General features: G+C 40.9%; 1 protein-coding gene across 6 annotated transcripts in view; it reads right to left on the reverse strand.

Moving 5' to 3' along the window:
* Positions 1-12,875, reverse strand: part of HSPB3 (heat shock protein family B (small) member 3) — a 105,160-nt gene that overhangs the window by 10,065 nt on the left and 82,220 nt on the right. For all 6 annotated transcript variants that reach the window (XR_005358469.1, XR_005358473.1, XR_005358472.1 and 3 more), the window contains exon 10: positions 2,061-2,224. The gene's annotated coding sequence lies outside the window, so the exon portion shown is untranslated. The remainder of the gene's footprint in view (positions 1-2,060; positions 2,225-12,875) is intronic.

Here is a 12,875-nt window from a genome sequence, read left to right on the forward strand (position 1 = left end):
ACTCCTGTAAACTATGTTCAAGTACAACCCCAACATTCAATGATAGACAGCACTGTAAGGAGACAAGACCACGAATAAGATCCAACAGAAATGATTAAAAAAAAAAACAAATCTATAAGGAATCTATGCATTGGAACCATCAGACACAGACTATACAGCAATGGTTTCCATTTCCTCACAGAGATTTCCATGCTTGGCTGATGTGATCTTGAATGGTACATAAACTCTCACCTAATCAGTCACTTATCCTCTCCCCTCTGGTCATTCCCATCTTCTCCTAAAATTTCTTCTTTTCATTTTACCTTTTCTAGAACCTTCTCTTGTCTCTTTTCCCTCAGCCATCTTCTCTTCTGTTTCCCAAGTTGCTCAGATTTCCCTGTAATGGTTAACTATGCAAGCTCTGGAGACACCCTGCCTAAATTCAAGTCCTGGCCCTACAGTTTCCCCCCGGAGAAGTTGCTGAGCCTCTAAGCCTCCATTTACTCATCTATCATCCACAACCCTCAGAAGGTTGTTATTAGGGTTAAATTAATTAATACAGGCAAAGTACTTATAACAGGGCATGGTATTAGACAGCACTCAATGACTACTCACTATGAAACCCCCAAACCACTAAGCTTTAGTATTAGGGTTATATAGTCAGGGCACATGACCAGCTGATTCCCTCTTCCTGGAGCTTTTGATCTGGGTTTCACTTTATTCTTGGGCTTCTGTCATGACAGTCTCCCTGCCAACCCTGGCCACAGGGACCTACTGCCACTCTAGAGCTATGGCACAAACTTGAACAAAAATCCACCACTCTACCACACTCATCATCCAACTCTTTAACACCAGCGCCACATGTAGGGTCCAGAATGTCTTTTTTAATTAACAAAATACTGAAACAGAGCAAAAGAGGAAGCATATGAAACATAAACCCTTTGGCTTATGAGTACGGTCTCTGTTCCCACAACTCAAGCCTCCAGCACCCAGCCTGAGTGCGATTCTGCTGCCTGTATCAGGGCAGAGAAGTCCCCTCACAGCTTCTAACGGTAGAGGATGGGAGGTGTTCATGGGCTTTTGTTTCTCACCCTTCACTCTAACTCTAGCAGCCTCTCAGCATGCAGAAAAAACTGCGTGGCCTACTATGAGAGCTACCATCGGACACCTTGATTCTTCTGTGACTGAGGCTAAAGAATGAGTCTGATTGGATTCTGGTAGGAGAAGGTGGGTGACAGGACTGTGGAGACTGTCTAGAGGAATGGTGACTTGACCTCAGTTGGGCCTTAGTTCCTCTGTATGAGAAGACCATCCCCACATCAGACCAAATGTTACAAGAGTACCATGCAGGTCTGGGACGTGTTTGTCCTCAGGTGCCCTCTTGCCAGACTGCCGGCTTTGCTCTGTATCCTGGGGCCTGACCTCTGCTGGCTGCATTTCCCTGGCTCGCCTGTCAGCTAATATCCAGCTGGGTTTGGCCACTGAAGGTGCTGGAGGGAGACTGTTGAGTGGGAAGAAGAGAAAAGCCAGAGTATCCCCAATCCCTATTCAGTTGCTGCTCTTCAACATCCAGCTTTCTCCCAGTAGGCCCACCATTACCAAGTTCTATGGGTGAAACTAGCCTCTGACTTCTAGCAACACCGCCTCTTCCTTGTGACAACCCTCTAGACTTGGAATAGAAGTGGTTTCCTAATCTCTGGGTTGCTTCACTGTTGTCCTCCTCTTTTCCATTACCTGCATTACAATTTGCATGCATTAGATCCCTTATTTCAAGTAGTCATCATGGTTTCTGCTTCCCTGCAGGGGACTGGACTGATACAAACATCTTCCTGATAGCATAACCATGCCCTTTATACAGGAAAGAGTATGCACATATGATAACGTGGACTGACATTAACCAGACATTCCTCTCTTTACCTGATGCGACAGTGTTGGTAAGGGAAAAAGCCAAGTTTCATTTCCTCTCTTTCTTGTTTTCAAGCTCATTGTTAAAATTCCTGGCTTTGTCCCAATTCTCATCTTCAACCACCTCTTTGAACTAGCTGACCAGAAATTCTTTCATTGTGCAGAGGATCACTTACCATCTGCAGCACTGGGTTGCCCACATTCCCTCTTCTATATTTCTCTTCTACCTCCTTTGGCATCCTTTTGTCGGGGAGCTTCACTTCTCACAGTGTCAGCTTTTGAGTGTATGTATAAAATCTCAGATTCATATCTCCAGCCATACTTGTCCTCTAGGCAGGCCCTTGGAAAGAAAGAATGAGAACACATGTCACCATGTCCTGCCCATCCATGGCCTAGCCAAGGCATATGGGATCAAGCTCTGTTTTTGTTCTCCCATCTCCTCATATTTACACAGTGTCCATTCCCCCAAACTGAAACCCTTGAAATCTTTGGACTTCATATCTTGAGCAATATAAAATTGTCCTTGTCCTTGAACAGGAGCATGATAGGATTAATCTTGCCATTCTTTTATATCTCCACCTCCAAACTCCTGTGCTTGGTTTTTCATACCCCCACTTCTACCCCCTGCCCTATCAACCAGCCCTACCTACCTTTCAGCTCAAGTTAAAATCTTGAATCCAACCTTCACTCCAGAGCCCAAACCTTCACTCCAGTCAGGCCGCTCTCCTCACTGAGCCCCTTTACAAGGAAGGACCACTACAGCCCTTTGTCTTAGACTGAGAAATCACAAAGCAGGATGATGTAAGAGAATGAAGTCCAGGGTCAGACTGTCTGGGTTCAAATCCCAGTTGTATCTCTTAAAGACCTTGGACAAACTGCCACTGTCTATGCTTTGGTATCGTCAGCTGGGGGTAATAATAATATCTCTTTCATAGGGTTTTTGTAAGGAGTAAGTGTCTTAATATGTATAAAGTAGCTAAACCATCCCCAGCAGTCAGGTCACATGTGATTGGAAAACCAGGTGGTGAGGAACTGTGTCATCTATTTCTTTGCCATAGCTTGGCTGTGTCACCATGTAGTCATCAAGCAGAGATATGACTTTCTAATCTTGAGCAGTATTTTCTGTTTTATTCCAATTGCACAGAAGTACAAACTGTTATATGTCAGAAAAAACTGCTATGCTTAGGATTCCTTTTCTTACCTCCTTCTCAGCCAATTTTGATCCCATTCTTTAAGAGCCAGTATAAGTCCCACTTCTGTGAAACTCTTTCCTATACCTTCAGTCTACTCCAAATTCTCATTTCTGGGAACGTTTGCATGGTAGGTTCACACCATACAAATAATCATTGAATTGTTTTGTGAGTTGGTATGTTCTGTTGGAGTTTTCAGGGGGTCTCATTGATAAATAGGCCACTCTCAAATTGAGTTCTCAAGAAATAAAGAACTATATACTAAGTGGTTGGCAGGTGGAGCCCTAATTATCACCTTTATTGTTGACTGAGCTGAATTGTAGGATATATTACTGAGTGAGAGTCAGATGGGCTAACTGCATGGGAAAATGCATCTCTTCCCCATGTGATTGTCTTAAAGTCAGTCCACTCCAAGGAAATAACTCCACTCCCCCCACGGAGAACAAGAATGTGAGTGTCAAGGGTATGTTTAAGGAAAAGTCCTCCACCTACAAACCAAGAAGTGAGATAAAGCATCCCCTATCACTAATCCCACAAGATCTTCTCATAAAGACTATAAATTCTTTGAGGGCAAGACCTGTGTCTTAAGCCTCTCGTGCATTCTCTATAATACTGAAAAGGATGGGCACATAAAAGCTATTCACTAATAATAAGTCCAGGCTGTATTCTAATTACCTTCCATGTGTGAGATGAGTGTATCCTTATAACAACCCTATGAAGCAGCTGGTATTAACACTGATGTTTCATAGATAAGCAAACTGAAGTGTAGAGTTCACATGCTCAATAAATGGTGAAGCTGGGATTTAGACCAATTTGGCTTCAGAATTCTTGCTTTTAATCACTATCTGATACTGCCCTGATTGAATTTCAAGAGCAATCGTGTTGGTAGAAATGGAGATTGTGAGAGATCAGAGCTGAATGGGAACAGCTCTGATCGTGTTGATTAAGAGAAGTTCTATGACTAACATATAATACTTAGAATCACTGGAGAAGGTTCTAGAGCACATTTACCTTTTTTTCTAAATGATCAGAAATCCTATGAAATAATCAAATTATGGACTACTATTGAACTTGGAAAGAACTGTGTTAATGCATCCCACTGAACTGCTGAAATAACTTCTTTATGTAATATCTAATCATGAGCTTGAAAATGAATCAAAGCAGCTCACACTTGATTCAAAAAGAAAATAACTTCTGGCTCAATAATTTTGTTGCTCATATGATTAAATCACAACTTGTACTAGACAAGGAAGTTGTTCTTTATTGTTGTACAGGAAGATGTTAAAGTTAAAGCCCTGTCCAAATATTAATTATATTTCACCTTATAGCTTTACATTGTATTTCTGTGATCAATTTCAGTCTGAATCCTAAAAAGTAAAAGAAATAATAAGTAAATGGTCTTCATGTGTTTTACTTGTTTACCACTAGAGGACACTATCTAGTCATATCCCTCAGAGTTCTGCTTTGTTTCCTGTGTATTTATGAGAGAGAGGAGGCATGAAAGGAAAAGAATCAATGATCTGTTGCAGGTTTATCATCACAAAGTCGTGTAAAGTATAAATGGATTTCGAATCAAACCTGCTGATACTTTATTTGATGGTGACCACTGTTGGTTCAGTGCCTACTACAGGCCACATTCTGTGCTGGCTGCTTTAGGTACATACCCTGTGAATTTCACAGCATTATCCCCTCACTTCACAGGTGAGGAAATTAAAGCTCGGGAAAGTCAGACTTTCCCTACGGGCACATAATTACACAACAAGGACTTACTTTAAGCTGTGAACCCAGACCAGGATTGAATTTTAAAAAGAAAGTTTCGGGAACCCTGGGTGGCACAGCGGTTTAGCGCCTGCCTTTGGCCCAGGGCGCGATCCTGGAGACCTGGGATCGAATCCCACGTCGGGCTCCCGGTGCATGGAGCCTGCTTCTCCCTCTGCCTATGTCTCTGCCTCTCTCTCTCTCTCTCTCTGTGTGACTATCATAAATAAATAAAAAATTTAAAAAAATACTTAAAAAAAAAATAAAAAAATAAAAAGAAAGTTTCCAGGGCACCTGGGTGGCTCAGTTGGTTAAGCCTCTGCCTTGGGGTCAGGTCATGATCTCAGGGTTCTGGGATGGAGCCCCACACTGGGCTCCCTGCTCAGTGAAGAGCCTGCTTCTTCCTTTCCTCCCTGCTCAAGCTTTCTGTCGCTATCTCTGTCTGTTTCTCTCTATATATCTCCTTCAAAATAAATAAACAGGGCAGCCCCAGTGGCTCAGCGGTTTAGCGCCGCCTGCAGCCCAGGGCGTGATCCTGGAGACCCTGGATCGAGTCCCGCATCAGGCTCTCTGTGTGGAGCCTGCTTCTCCCTCTGCCTGTGTCTCTGCCTCTCTCTCTCTCTCTCTCTCTCTCTCTCTCTCTCTGTGTGTCTCATGAATAAAAAATAAATAAATAAATAAATAAATAAATAAATAAATAAAATCTTAAAAAAAAAAAAGTTTCCACAATGCCACTGATTTCCTGACCCAAGAAAAGGCCCAGGGGAGCTTATTCCATTAATAGAGCATGTGGCAGTTCAGTTTGATGATGGGAGGTTATAAGGAGCGCAAGATAAATACCAGCAACAACTCTAAATGTCATGTACAGCTAAATACAGTCCAACAAAACATCGAGCTAGATAGCTTTGCCTTAAATTCCACTTAATCTAATTTGTCTCCACCCTGTTGGCTTAATTTAATTTAAGAGGCCAGATAATTTAGGGGAGCCGGTTTATTTCATAAAGGAACTGTGTTTCTGCCTTAGGCCTGTGGGTGACTGTCACCACTACTCTTTCTTGGGTGATCATGATATAAGTGTATATGCCTCAAAAAGGGGCATTTTTACATGTAACATCAATGGGCCTTGATAGTGTTACTTCTGGTATAAAATTGTGCTGTTACTCATTTTTCCACAAGCATGACTGTATTTGGCAGTGATGCACATTAAATTTATCCCATATACTAAATAATGAAACTGATGAGGACTGCCATCAGGGTTATTAAACACTAGTTCCAGTATTGCCCTGAATCTGAACCTGTTCACTAAGATCACAGTGAGTTTAGGATGATTCATTATAATGCCCATGCATTTTCTGGCCTCAGGGCTATTTAATAAGCAACCTATACTATTTTCATATGAGAAAGTGGAAAATAAAATTTCAGTCCCAAGTGTACAAATTATATATAGAAAAAGGGCATCTAGATTCATCCTGTATGAAACACATCCCCAAGATGAAACCACTTAAGCCTTAAGCCAAGTACAAGGAAACTTGGAAACTTTCACACATATTCCAAAGACTTATCTCAATTGAGTTAGACATAGGGCAACTTTCAATCTAGAAATGTCATGGACTGGGATCAGATTTTTAATTCCCCTTATCCTCTGGAATCTTGGAGTAGCTAGCTGTTTTCCCCAAATGAGCCCATAATGTAGATTTTTTTTTTAAAAAAAAAAGATGTATTTATTTGAGAGAGAAAGAGAGAGAGCACAAGCAAGAGGGGCAAAGGGAGAGAAGCTCCAGCATACACCATGCTCCATGCAGAGCCCCACACAGGGCTTGGTCTCATGACCCTGAGATCATGACCTGAGCAGAAATTAAGTTGGACACTTAACCAACTGAGCCACCAGGCGTCCTGTAGATTTGTTTTAAAAACTATTCCTTATTTCAATGATAAATAAGCTAGCTAATTCCATTCACAAAAAGCCTCTGAAAGAGAGCAACAGCATCTGAGGATCTTTACATCTGTCTCCAGTAGGAGCACAACCTGCCGTGCAGGGCAACTCTATCACAGGATAGGTGGAGGAAGCAGATCCAGGCAGGAGACAGACCTGACTACAGTCTGTTTTGTTTCCTGGCTTTCTAAGGCCTTGGGGCTCTCTCTTGGACCTGAGATGTATTCGTCCTTATTCAAGGCAACAGCAGTTGTGTTTGACAAAACCAAGATCTGTCTAGCAGATCAGGTGACCCAAAGCTCCAGGATGTGTATCATGATTTCCCATGACACTGCAGGCAAGCTGTCTACCACGGTCATCTGAGGGAGCCGGGGGGGTGGGGGGGTCCACTTTACTGTTGGTAGCAGGCTTCGGTGTCTCACTTCCTGGCTGCTCCATAAAGTTGCTCATGACCTGGCAATAAGCGCTATGTCAAAATCCCCTTTTCCATAGAAAGTGGACTTCCGTAATGTTTTAGCCCAATGCTATACTTTTTCAGTCACTCTCAGTTATTAGAATAGTTACTGACAGCTGTTCAAACAATGACTTCCTGTCATTAAGATTAGGTGATTTGTTTCAAACCTCTATTTTCATATCCAGTTAGTGGCTCTCTTCTCTCCCGCCTCCTGTACCAACGCATACAGCATTCTACATGAGTGGGTACTTCTACAAAAGGCAATGGCCTTCTCCTTTTCAACCTCATCTTGTATTAGAGGGTGAGGTGGTGGTGCTGGTTCTGCTTCCTGGTTTGTCTTAGCAGGCCCTGTTGAAGGATGGATGGCCCCAACAGCTATCATCCTAGGAATTTAGAATGTGGGGTCGTTAGCCCATTTGATCCTCAGCTCTGAGCTTTAGGTTGGTGTTAATCACCAATACTCAGCAGCTGTCATGTGTGTTTAACATTAATCATCTTTCCCCAACCACACCATAATCCTTCACTGCCTGTCTTGGATGGTGATACCTCCTGGGCTGGTGATCAAGTCCCCTAGGATGATGAACCTGATTCAGTATAAAACCATGATACTCCTTGGCAAATCAGAAAGTTTGGTCACACTATCTCCCAATTTCCATGACTCCAGCCAGAACCTGTAAGTAGTTTAATTCCTTTCCTATCTTCATTGTTCCTGCTCTGTTAACTAATAATGTTGTTCCCCTACATCTAATGGCCTTTGTATCTGTGCCCCCTTTTCTCAGTCTACAACTATCTAAATGTCTAAACCTTCACTTCTCACTGGAATCACCAGGACAATTAAGAAGCTTCTGATATTTGGATCCCATCTCCAGAGATACTGATTTAAATGGTCTGGGTTTGGCACTGGGAAACTACCAGATGATTATCATGTGCATTGTCCCATCTGAACTACTACTACTGATCTAAATGATCTTCTCAACTCCAGAGTTGTCCTTCTCTCATCCATCCTTCACACTGCAGCCAGAGTTATCTTTCTAAAACACAAAGCTGATCATGTCGTGGCCATGATTAAAATTCCCCTGGGGGGAGTGGGTCCTCACTGCCTTCTGGGTAAAGTTCAAACTCCTCAGCATGATAGAAGGGGAGCAGTCCATGGGAGACACAGCTGGGGAGGGAGGCAGAGGCCCAATCATGCAGGACCTCGAACCCTTGAGTTAAACTACTTGCACTGCTTCACATCCACCATGCTCTATGGCAACACCATCCATTGCTCATTTAAAAACTACTTATTTAAAAATAAATAAATAAATAAATAAATAAATAAATAAATAAATAAATAAATAAAAACTACTTACTGCTCCCTCTGCCTGTCTCTGCCTCTCTCTTTTTTTGTGTCTCTCATGAATAAATAAATAAAATATTTAGAAAAAAAATTAAAACTACTTACTGAGCACCTAGTTAAAAAATATCTGGTAACCACCACAGAAAGAATAGAGATAGTAATAGGAGGATAAGCATGGTGCATGCCATGCTGATGAGCAGTGAGGAGGGAGGAAACAAAGAATAAGACTTGTTAAAAACATCTTTCTATACGTAGCTATTTCTTTTCTTCTAGAATGTCCATTCTGGGGGCACCTAGGTGGCTCAGTGGGTTAAGCATCTGCCTTTGGCTCAAGTCGTTATGTCAGGGTCCTGGGATAGAGTCCTATATCAGGGTCCCTGCTCAGTGGAGAGCCTACTTCTCTCTCCCTCTACCCCTCCCCCTGTTTGTGCCCTCTCTCTCTCTCTCTCTCTCTCTCGTAAATAAAATCTTAAAAAAAAAAAGAATGTCCATTCTGGAAGGAGCAGTGTACCTCTTTCCCTGGTGTTATATTTAAAACATAGGATTGAATAACATTTGAAGAAAATAATAGCAGAAATAGATCGGTTAAAAATAATTACTTGTATAAAAGTAGTGCTCCCTTATCCCTCAAAGAGAGCATCATCATCTGCTGGAAAATTACCAGGTCAGCCTATATTTAGTCTAGTTCCTTGGAATATCTATAGTTTTGTTAAGTTAACAAACATTTATGAAGTGTCTGAATGATAGAGTTCCGTTTAAAATGCTACCCAGTGTGGTCCTGTTTTCAGTGTTTTATTTTTTTGTGTTGTGTTGGCTCAAGCACAGTGGGGTATTCAGCACCCTTGGTTCCAGGGCACTAAATACTGGGAGGCACTCGGGCGTAGGTTGAGAACCATTTCCAAATTTGCCCCATCATAAACATCTCAGGGGATAGCAACCAATTACAGAGTCAAGGGCTCCCCACCCTCCACCTAATTCAGAATCTTTATTGGAGGGACCTGGAAATCTATATATTTAAATAAGAGCCCCAGGTAATTCTTAAAACCAGATAAATTTAGAAAACAATGACTAGGCTCCGGATCCCTTTTCCTTCATTGTCAATGTGACCCCAATTGCTTTTGGTCAGCCAGAATTTGGTTAGAGTCTGAGGTCACCTGATAACCACCCCCCCCCAAGTTCTCTGCAATGCCAATGAATAAGGACAAAAGAAATTTATGTCACTAAATGGGATTGACAAGTAAGAGAGACAAAGAAATATGCTCAGTCTGCTATCTTAACTAGAAATGTTCCAGATGGGAATATTGTCTCTAAAAGCTTATGTGCCTTAAATGACTTTTTATTCATTGTACTAAAAAGATTATTCTACAAATCATTTCTTATCATGACAAAGCTTTTTATCTTGCCATAGGTGTTTTTTGGGGGAAAAAAATGCTCTTGCATACCAATTCACAGAGCAATGAGAAGTTTTTTTAAGACTTGGCTTCAGTGAGCAAAAAAATAGACTTGTAGAATTTTAGAAATAACCAAGTAGACCTTAGACTTGGACAGTGATATTGATTCACTGATGAAGCTTTTTATTTTTTTAATTGTATGTTTTAGTTTCTTTATAAAAGGTAAAGTCAGGATATGTCTAACCTATGTAGAAAACATGTCCATGGGAATGTTCTCAAAGATACTTGTAATACATTAAATAATGGCCCTTAATTATTGATACCAGGTATTGTGTAAGTACCTGACATTTTATAGGGTGACCAACCATCCCAGTCTTCTCCGAATGTCTCAATCGTAGCATTCAAAATCCTGTGTCCCAAGAAACTCCTCAAGCCTAAGCAAGCCAGGCCTGTCGGTCACCCTACATTTTCATCTCGCTTACTCTTCAAAACAACTGTACATGATAGAGACTATAATCATCACCATTTTACAGATGGGGAAACTGAGGCATAAGGGTATTTTGCAAACTGACCCATATCACCAGACTAGAAAGTTGCAGAGTTGGTACCCAAACCCCTGTTTTGCTACATTTATTTGTTCTCAAGGTCTACTTTACTAATTACTCTGATTTTTTTTTTTTTTTTTTTTTTTTTTTTTTGCCAGGAAGCTACAATCCTTAGAGGTTCAGTTATTTCTTCCTTGTCCCAAGGATAAAGTTTATTTATGGTCTTAGCACCAAAATAGCCTACTTAGAATTTCCTGGCAAATTAAGTATCAGTTTCACAAGAAATTAACTGTATCCCATTCAAAAGCAACAGAGAATTAAATCCACATTGAGTTCTCTAAGACTTTGAATGTTGCTTGGAAAACTGGGTTTGGGGAGACAAAACAAGGGTATGGGGAAATTCCACCCTCTGGAAGGGTGGTGTTTCAGGAGAATGGTATGTGCCTGACAGCTGCTTTGAGGAGCAGAGCAAACCCCAGTGTAGCATTTCAAGAGGGAAGTGATGGTGGCATCTCATCCAGTCAAGTCCACCAGGGGAGGGGAAGAAAGGCGATACACTTTCCTGGCCTGCCATGCAGCCAAGACAGCTCATTTTATTTTCCTCACTAATAAACTCTCTGAGCTTAAGTGAAGTTCTGGGCTGCATCTACAGTTCAAATTGGAGAATAATTTGCAATGCACTGAAATTTAGATTTTTAGAAAGTCATTTGTGCTTATTGCATTGTATAGGATCATAACCTCTTGAGATTGTTGGTCCTGAAAGTTCTGATTTCTTTTGAATAACTAAATAGACTAGAAATGGGGTATGTTCATCAAATGAGTAAAACACTTGCCTTCCACCAATATTGTTAACATTCTATGTAGGTGCAGCTAGGACTTTATTCCAAGACACTGTGCTGGCCTTTTCTAAGTGTTATGTTTATAGAATATTTTAAACTATGATTTCTACTCCTTTCCTAATTATAAAATAATTTGTTTTCTGTATTTCTACAGTGAAATATAAAGACTCTAAAATCTCAATTATATAATCACTTCTGACATTTTTAGATTATACCTTGATTCTTCCTTTCCTGCGTATAATAAATTATGGCATATTCAGATTATAGAGAGCAACACTGCCACTAAAATCATGTCCTAAACAAAAACACACTGACATGGAAATATGCCTGCTGAAATTAAATGTGGGAATTTTGTACACCTTTTGTAGCTTGCTTTCCCTCCTTAATTTTAGTGAGCATTTTTCCACTTCATTCAATATTTTTCGTGATTTTTAATAGCAGTAATGGATTTTTTATAATATGGATAAACTTTAGTTTGCTTAACAAATGTCTTATATTTTCAATATTTCAAATTGAAGAATGCCTCACAAATTTTTGTGCGGGGTTATTGTATCATTAGAGTAAATTCTTTAGTTCTTGCATTTCACTTCAAAAATTATATCAAGAGCCTTACTACTAACCAACAGAAAGATTGTGCTAAACTTATGGGACAAACCAGCAGCCAGTAGTTTTCTTTATACCATACTCAGCAGCACAGAAAATCATGCTTTTTTGTCTCAAACACAAACTAGACAAAATCCAAAAAAAATGCAAATATTTTTTAATTCATATGTCTCCTTTTATGTTGTCCGTTTTTTGTTGTTATTGTTGTTGTCTTCTTGTTTGGTTTAAAGGGGGCCTTTCTCATACCGAAAGAAGAATATATTGGTGGATTCATCATTCACATAAACAAAAGGCATGCTCAGTGTGGATTTTTTTTAAATGTATAATAAAGTGATGAATTACAGAGATGTAGGCAGAGCTGAGGAAAACAAAAATGCTGAGGCACTACGGTATTATGATTATTATGATTTCTAAAAAGAAATACATATTTGGTCTTCATCCCAGATTCTGGCACAGAGCTCCTAAGGCCCTTGGAGTTTTCTAACTGGGGAGGTATCTTTTGTTATGTTAATGTGACATTTGGAAAGCCTCTAAAGTAACCTAAGAACTGGGGCTTGGGGATCCCTGGGTGGCGCAGTGGTTTGGCGCCTGCCTTTGGCCTGGGGCGCGATCCTGGAGACCTGGGATCGAATCCCACATCAGGCTCCCGGTGCATGGAGCCTGCTTCTCCCTCTGCCTGTGTCTCTGCCTCTCTCTCTCTCTCTCTCTCTCTCTCTCTGTGACTATCATAAATAAATAAAATTAAAAAAAAAAAAAAAAACAGAACTGGGGCTTGTTGCCAGGAGAGCCAAACAGGTGATTTTTTTTTTTTTAATTTATTTATGATAGACATAGAGGTGGGGGGGCAGGCAGAGACACAGGCAGAGGGAGAAGCAGGCTCCATGCAGCAAGCCCGACACGGGACTCAATCCTGGGATTCCAGGATTGCGCCGTGGGCCA

The sequence above is a fragment of the Canis lupus genome, chromosome 4 (assembly GCF_011100685.1).
Source record: "Canis lupus familiaris isolate Mischka breed German Shepherd chromosome 4, alternate assembly UU_Cfam_GSD_1.0, whole genome shotgun sequence".
In the NCBI taxonomy this organism is placed as follows: Eukaryota; Metazoa; Chordata; class Mammalia; order Carnivora; family Canidae; genus Canis; species Canis lupus.